The sequence below is a fragment of the Manduca sexta genome, chromosome 9, assembly GCF_014839805.1.
Source record: "Manduca sexta isolate Smith_Timp_Sample1 chromosome 9, JHU_Msex_v1.0, whole genome shotgun sequence".
In the NCBI taxonomy this organism is placed as follows: Eukaryota; Metazoa; Arthropoda; class Insecta; order Lepidoptera; family Sphingidae; genus Manduca; species Manduca sexta.
Window position 1 is genome coordinate 7,589,494 of NC_051123.1, and position 9,392 is coordinate 7,598,885.

At 35.3% G+C, this 9,392-nt stretch overlaps 1 protein-coding gene across 1 annotated transcript in view; it reads right to left on the reverse strand.

The window, feature by feature from the left end:
- The window catches only part of LOC115453721 (flotillin-2), a 357,821-nt gene that overhangs the window by 203,682 nt on the left and 144,747 nt on the right, over positions 1-9,392 (reverse strand). The window lies entirely within an intron of this gene.

The following is a 9,392-nucleotide window of genomic DNA, read 5'->3' on the forward strand; positions in this document are numbered from 1 at the left end:
AAGAATTTTTCAGTTTGGACCGGTAGTTCCTGAGATTAGCCATTACTGCCCCGCTCCTATTGGGTATAGCGTGATGATATATAGCCTATAGCACTCCACGAACAAAGAGCTATCCAACATAAAAAGAATTTTTCAGTTTGGACCGGTATTTCCTGAGATTAGCGCGTTCAAACAAACAAACAAACAAACAAACAAACTCTTCAGCTTTATATAATAGTATAGATATCAATTTAGCTGGCTGATATAGTAAATGTTATTGTAGTTCCCATAGCGATGGAAAATAACGAGAACAAAAATAGTGTTACTGTTATACATGCGATGTAGCGTAAACTCAGATAATAATAAATAATAAATAAACTCTGCTCGTTTATAAATTCTAAGGGCGTTATTACTCTGCAACACATCCCATTCCTAACAGTATAAAATAAAAAAGCTCCAATCAAATGATAAATATCAACAGTGAATCAAAACTTCACACAACAAAATGTAATCGATGAAGTAACGTTTAAATTAACCGGTGTGATTACGTTACAATTGATTTATTCCTGAGCGAATGAGTTTCACAAAATAATGTTTGCAATTCAACAAAATGTACTATTGGGCAATCTGATGCTATTAGTTTTAATAAAATCGTATTTGCATTTAATAGTTAATTTTATAATATACATTGTTTGTTTTCCCTAATAAAGAAAAATAAAATTTGACTGCGGTGGTGTAGTTGTATTACGACTGTTATGCCAAGGTCTCGGGTTCGATTTCCGAGTCGGGCAGAGTGATTTTGCATTTTTCTACTCACCCCCTTTGTCATAGGATGGAATATACATGGCGGAAAGAGTGTGCACCAGTTGCATCTCAGCCTACCCCTTCGCGGATAAAAGTGTAAGTGTATTTCCGTTTAAATATATAAATAAATAATCCTTAAAATAAGTTATCCGGTGTTTATACCCTGTTAGAAGTACCGTTATAATAACAAGTACCTACCTATATAAAAGTTCAAAGTTCTTATACATAGTTCTTTTTGTGTTCTACAAACAAAAGAACACTGAACTCAGTGAAAATGCTATTGCAAGACTAACCGCTAAACTTCATATCTCAGGGCTAAGAAAGCAATTCAGTCTCATCAATTATGTATTTAAAATATTATGAGCGGTCGGAGCCCGTTCCATTTCCTATCAAGCGAGCAAATTGCTCGTCATCGCATACGATTTGGAAGGAAAAAAAAACACAACTACACTGTTTGTGTAATCGTCATGTCATCAACATACGCGTACGTCACACGAACTCTACATGGTCTATTAAATATTAAAGGCAACGTGTGGCCAAGTCAAGAAGTCAAGACCGTGTCCTAAGTTTGCAAGATTAGTAAACCAAGGTTCGCCTGAAGGTCTCTTAGATTTACGTCTTGGCCGTACATGAGTATTCGAGCACTATGACATTAATATTGTACTGGGTTATTTTGACACTGCGTCAATAAATAAAACCACATACTAGTCTTTAGCTCTGCTAAGATCGTGCCAAAAATCAGCTATGAATAATGAATATTTTCACCATAAATCCCAGTTTTACTACAATTCGTTCTAATTTTGTTAACAACTACAACCAATTCCGCACAGACTAATAATTAATTATGAAACGCTCTTTTCACAGTACCAAACATTATATTCGCAATAACAAATACAATTTAGACTAGGTGCAACCAGAGAGAATAGAATAATTGAGGCGTGATACCGCTTTTCTTCTGCCAGGCTGCCTGCGCAGCCGATCCGGAAAAAACCCCAAAGTCATCGGCTAGGGTAGCAGCGCTTAACATAAGATCGACGCTTGAATAGTAATCATATCTAAACGACAAATATACCGATAACGTGTTATCCAAAATTTGGAACAGCCAGATTTACTGCGTATTATTTTTATTGCTGTGAATGACGAGACGAGCTTACCGTTCGCCTGATGGTAAGCGATACGACCGCCCATAAACAGTAGAAACACCATTCAACACTTTGAATTACAAAAAAATGATTGGAATTCCACTGCGCCCGCCATCCTAAGACATGAGATAAGTCTTATTATGTCCAGTAGTTACACTGGCTACAATGTCCTTCAAACCGGAATACATCCGTGGTTGCACACTGCTACTTAGCCGCAGAAATAGACAATGCGGTGGTACCTACCCAGGCGGACTCTCATATGGGCGACCTACCAACGGTATAGACAATGCTGTCTATGTTTTGTAGTTCTAAGAAAATTTCATTAGACTATATTTTTATAATTGTTATTGAATACTCTTATATTACTTTAAATCGCTCTATACAAAAGTTTACTGATGTCGCTTAGATATGATTGCCTTACAAGCATCGATATTTATATCGATAATCAAACTCATAAAAACTTTTTACGAAGGGTAACAATGCGGCAGGCATCACGTACGCCAACCACATAACACTGCAAGATATTCGCGCCTTGCCAACCATAAACAACGACTGGTTCTCGCCGCTCCATGTCGATATACTTATCGCTACAAAGAAATTTATTATGAAATTGTTTATAGCTGGAAAAGAAAAAAAAACTGCGCCACGTTGTGGCAAAATATGGAACTAACTTCTTGTTGCACTGACAACATTAACTTTAAAACGAAAAAACAAAGTGGCGCTCCAAAAGTAGGTTTTTTTATTTTTTTGATCAAGTGATATGAGGTTATTGTAGAAAACATTATTATCTTTTGATTGACAGTTGAATGATAGTAAAAAATTAATAAGCTTTAACGTCGATGCAAATTGAGTGTCTTTTTTGGCTGACTTAAATGCGCCCGCGCTTAACATTTTAAGCAGTTGTTCTTTTTGTTACGAAATTATTTCGTAATTATGAAAATGTATCGTATTTATTTAAAACCTAACTTTCTAAATTTTAAAAAAAACTATAGGTTACGTATTAAAACGTATTTAAAATATATTTACATACATACATAAATACAAAACATCACGCATTTTATCCCCGAAAGGGTATGCAGAGGCGGAACTAGGGCACCCACTTTTCGCCAAGTATGTTCCGTCCCATGATGTGATAGGGGGTGAGCCTATCGCCATATCGGGCACAAATTCCAGATTCCGGGCTGATACTGAGCAGAAAAACCCAAATATCACTTTGCCCGACCCGGGATTCGAACCCAGGACCTCAGAGCGCTATTGTACCGGACATGCAATACAACTACGCCACCGAGGCAGTCTATAATATATTTACAACCACGTATTTTTTCGTAGAGACTTAACCCGTGCGGTTTGACGTCACGCTTATATACTTTTTTTGTATACGTGCACGGCGATGTGACCCCACTGGACCTGACGGTAACTGGAGTGGGGTCTAGCAGAATGTCGACTTAGGAGAGATGATTACCCTTCGACAGTCGACACAATTATGCCGGGATATACACAGGCTGTTTTCGGAACTCGGCACACTTACGCGGGCCACAATGGTGGGTTTTAACACCTTGTATACGGAGGTCGCTATTAAATATAAATATTATAATTGAATATAATATATCCTACCACCAGCAAATAAACATAGATTTGATCACTTATTATCAACTCTATTGCCTAATTAACGACAGAGATAAACTGCTATAGGTAACAGACGTATCTCAAGTATTAAAGAGATTAATCATTTGATATGTTAAACGCATACTAAGCAATTACTTAAGAACTATCACAAAATCTAGTTAATCAAAACCGGATGTTAAATTAAAATATTAAAATTAATGCCAACATAAACGCTTCACGCTCAGCTTCCAAGAAAACAATACGGACATAAAGCCGTATTAATGAATACAACTCAGTATCTCAAGATCAACATCAGCATCTTAAGATAGTCGCTATTTAATAAACCGTTATTAACATCAGCTTAAATGATATCTTAAGTCACAGTATGTGACAGATTTTAACAATACATTTTTGAATTATGCAGCACTGACTCAGCTGACAACGGCCTCTGAAATGTCAACTTAAGCTTTATTTATTAAATATTTCAATTCAATACATCAATAGTCTTGATTATAAATTTGTTTTAGGGTTAAGAGGTGGTTAAGAATTGCTTAAGGTGGTAGCTCAACGTCCATTTTCATACATTTTGTTTCGGCTTTAATCTGGGTAACTAAACAAGTATTGGCAGGTAAAGAATTTAAATTCACGTCTAGTTAGTGATTAGTTCTCGCAGTTGAAAGAAAAATGTAAAAATAATTAATAATCATGGATATTTCTGCCTTTAAAATTTCGTCATATTAAATTTTAAAGGCCGAAATATCCATGATTATTAATTATTTCTACGTTTTTCTTTCAACTGCGAGAACTAATCACTAACTAGACGTGAATTTAAATTCTTTACTTGCCAATACTTGTTTAGTTACCCAGATTAAAGCCGAAACAAAATGTATGAAAATGGACCTTGAGCTACCACCTTAAATAGCTGTCAAAAATATCACTGGTTCCTAGTTTAAACCTACTTTAGAGGCAAGATGGCGAGTTTTGACTTACAGCTGATCGAGTATATTTGTGTTTTAACTAAGCATAGCTTTGAGAATTTTTTATAAGTAAAACTGCAATTGTCTACTTGAGATCCTACTAAAAGTAGAGATTGATTTATTAATATCTACAAATTCAATCGTCAAAATTCCTAAATTTCTACAAATGACTATAACCACATGTATTTAATTGTTAGTTGGTGTAAAGTTGCATTGCAGCCGATTACGTGGTTTCAAACACGCCGCACCGCCGCGCCGTCCATATTTCCGCCACTGTTCGCAACACCAACTACACAGGATCTAATTACTGGTGTTGCCAGATGTATTATCCATCGTTTTTAACAATAAATAAAATTAAAATAAAAAGCCTCTTTATTCCTTGCCAATTACATATTTAACAAATTAAATTATATTAACCAAAATTTTATAAAATAGCTTAAAATCAATATCTAGCAATACAAGGTAGATATTTTAATTAAGATATATTGGGACTTTATGAATTGGTAAATAAATGAATAAAAGACACTACGTGAGATCACTATTTCATACTTAAGATATAAACGCCTAATAGATATTTACATTACATCTGAAAATTATTTAAATGAAAAATAACTTTAGTTTACACTGTGTTTTGTAATATTAATTCCAATTCACTCTGGTTGTTTTTTTCTTCACACACTCATGATTTTTATCCCCGTAGGGCCAGGTAGAAGCGCAATTGATGCACCCACTTTCCACCATTTAAATTCCGTCCCATGATGTGATAGGGGGCGAACCTATCGCCCTTTTTTCTTTGATTTTTCTTATCCCCTTATTTTCTGAATTAGGTCTGGCAACACCACACGGACTTATCGTATAACGGGCTACATAATAGCGTAAAAGTAGTTTTACGACGAGGAAATATATCTATGTGGGTCACTTCCATTTCATTGTGCTTTCTGTCATGGACATTAGGAAGTTGTTCTGAAATTTATATTTTCATTATATTGTTGTTATGAAATTTTACGTCAAATGTATGAGAGTTATTTGTTACTCTCATACATTAACCATGTAGGTGTGTCACTCTCCTTAAACGCCTATGCCGCGATTACATTAGGTCGTTAGTCTGTATTCGTATGTACAGTCAAGCACAAAAGTAACATCATAAGGAATATTATGTTTACTTTATCTAAAATAAAGCAAACCGTTCTTAATTTATTTTAGTGAAGAAAAAACGTTTGTAGTAAATACACAAAACTATAAAGAAGATTTGAAATATTGGATCTGTTCAGCTACTTTTGGATCCGACTGTACTAAAGACTACTCGCGTTTGGACCGATGCATTATTACACAGATTATCGTAATTACATAAGTATTGTTACGCGCCGCTATCCTAGCCGATGACATCGGGCGTTTCCGGAAGTATTCGGCTGCGCGGGCAGGCTGACAGAGGAGAAGATATGTCACGCGGCGACTATTCTATTATTCTCTCTGGTTGCACGTGGTCTAAAAAATGTCTAAAATTGTATTCTGTAATTATTTTTGCTAACATAATCTTTAATACTGTAAAAAGAGCGTTTAACAGTATATATTGTGTCGCGTTCCCTTTCGGAAAATTTACTAGACCCAGCCTTTGTAAGAATTAAAACCTTGCAAGCCCTGGTATATCTACGTCACGTCGCGTGTTTAGAGGCGTGGCGGTGCCAACTGACATACCATAAATGACGTAACATGTCCTATTAAGCTCGCCACTTTCCATTTCATCCAGAAACAAATCTCACTTCCTTACACTTTAATGCCTGATCGACGTCACAACAGTTGGCATATTTACATTCACTTTTAAAATGTCACAACTGCTGATTTGGATCGGGTTTTATTTTTATCTTGTTATTTAACACTAGCTATTGAACGCGACGCTGATGGTACGCAATTAGCTCTCGTCCATTGTTTAGAGCGACGTGTTTTACGAACATAAGAGGCATTTAATAGTCCTATAATCTTGAAAAATAAGTGTTTACTTGGAAATAATTATTCGTCTGTTTTATACATATATTTTATTCATTATATTAGCCTAGCCCATCGCCATATCGAGCACAGATCCATACTCCGGTCTGCCCAAAAAAAAACAAATATAAAAGAAATACATTATTCATTTAATTTAATTAATCGTCACAATATTATACTCTAATTAATTCCATAAATTAATTAGCAAGATCATACGGCATTAACTTACTATGTTAATGAGTTTAGAAACGTTTGAATCACTCAAAAATTTTACAGAATGCAGTCGTATTCTAAACAGTTATAACAATTGAAATAAATAGTCATTGTTACTTTTATTATGGTTCCGATGACCAACACAAACTGTATCATTGGTCTTCATCATTGATTACATAAAATGCCTTTTCCCAACCATCGGTACCAACCAGTAAGATTGGATCGAGCTTCTCAATAACGCTTATCTGTCTTCCGGTGTCTTTTGTAAATGAAAACAAAATTGCAATTTGTAGTAATATTTTTAGAAGATTACTTAAGGCTGAAATCCATAAATTGTTGCGATTTATAATAAAACATATAATATTTTCGTAACAATGAAACGAAGCTTTACCTTTTGAGTTTTACAAGTGCAATGTATGACATCATTGAAATAAAACCATTTTTAGAATTTTATCGCGGTTTTTATATTAATATTTATTTCCGTGAAATGTTGACATAGATTAATAAAATATCTAAACATATTTTCTCAACATTTAGTTATTCCATCGGCATCAACAAGCAGTTGCAACTCGCGACTTTATCATAGAATCTCTTCACGAAGGTAATGACTCAAGCGTCTACGCATTTTACAAGGAAACAACTATATCTGATGTAATTTCTAACTTGTTAAAAAGGTAATACTGGTTACGTAATACACATTAACTAATGTTTAAGCCTGTATACAGTCAGCTACAAAAGTAGCAGAAAAATATATATTTTTAAATCGCTTTTAAACTTTTATACCTTACCAACAATCGTTTTGTAAATAAACTACAACTGGCCGACTTTATTTAAAAATCAAGAAAAAATGTATTTCAGTGTAAGTTAAAATGTAGAAGCGTTTCAAAGTTTTGAAATTATTCAGATAATTTTGTTGCTGACTGTACATGAAAGAGCAAAGGAAATAAACCTAATGCCCTCACATTACATCAGGCTTTTTTCTACTTCCTGTAAACGCCATTCCACTAATCCCGGACGACTTAAGTTTCGTTTATGTATCAATGTGATTGACCTACAAAATAACAATTGCCCTCTCCAGACTGATATTTAATATAATAATATCAGCCCTGTATTATATACTTGCCCACTGCTGAGCACGGGCCTCCTCTACTACTGAGAGGGATTAGGCCTTAGTCCACCACGCTGGCCTAGTGCGGATTGGTAGACTTCACACACCTTCGAAATTCCTAAAGAGAACTTCTCAGATGTGCAGGTTTCCTCACGATGTTTTCCTTCACCGTTAAAGCGAACGATAAATTCACAAAGAATACACACATGATTTTAGAAAAGTCAGAGGTGTGTGCCCTTGGGATTTGAACCTGCGGACATCCGTCTTGGCAGTCCCTTCCACACCCAACTAGGCTATCGCCAGACTGATAGGCTAAAGAAAAATTCTGAAACTACAATGACTTCTTTGCTCTCACTAAAATATGTCGCTACTATAATATATACTTATAAACGTCTACATTCATCTTCTATCTATATATCTATACTTATAATAAATCTTTAGAGAGGTCAATTCTGTACATGAAATATATTTCCAAAATAACTATCAGGGGGTGATTAGGGATCGATACTGATGCCAAAAATGCAATTAGTAAAATTTTTGTCTGTCTGTCTGTCTGTCTGTCTGTCTGTCTGTATAACCGTTATAGAAACAAAAACTACTCGACGGATGTTAACGAAACTTGGTACAATTATTTGTCATACTCCTGTGCTGGTTATAGTATACTTTTCATCACGCTACAATTAATAGGAGCAGAGCAGTGAAGGGAAATGTTGGGAAAACGGGAGAAGTTACTCCATTTTTTAAGCTTCCGTCGCGTGTGCAACCTTAATGGTTAAAGCTACATAGAAATCATGTATGACGGAAATGTTTTCCTTAAAATTATGTAAAAAATATCCCACGACAGCATATGTCTATCTTTTATGGTTGACTCACAATGACACGTGTAACTCCCGATAGCTTAGCAGTTCGAAGCTTTCTCATTATATTTGTTTACTAATCTTAGGAACTATCGGTCCAAACTGAAAAATTCTTTTGCGTTGGATAGCCCTTTATTTGTGGATTGCTATAGGCTATATATCATCACGCTATACCCAATAGGAGCGGAGCAGCAATGGCTAATCTCTGGAACTACCGGTCCAAACTGAAAAATTCTTTTTGCGTTGGATAGCCCTTTGTTCGTGGAGTGCTCTAAGTTATATATCATCACGCTATGACCAATAGGAGCGGAGCAGTAATGGCTAATCTTAGGAACTACCAGTTTGAACTGAAAAAATCGTTTTGTGTTGGATAGCCCTTTATTTGTGGGGTGCTATAGGCTGTATATCATCACACTATGACCAATAGGAGCGGAGCAGTAATGAAACATGTTACAAATACGGGGACAATTTAGTAGTTTTGAGAACTTCCGTTGCGTGCGCAGCGTAAACGGTTAAAGTTATGCAACAATGATGTATGTCGGGATTATTCCTCTTAAAAAGTTCTAAAAAAATATATTATAAAACAAAGTCCCCCGCTGCATCCGTTTGCCTGAACGTCTTAAACTCAAAAACTACACAACGTATTTAGATAAAATTTGGTATGGAGACAGTTTGAAACCCTGGGAAGAATATAGGCTCCCGGGAAACTACTACTTTTATAATG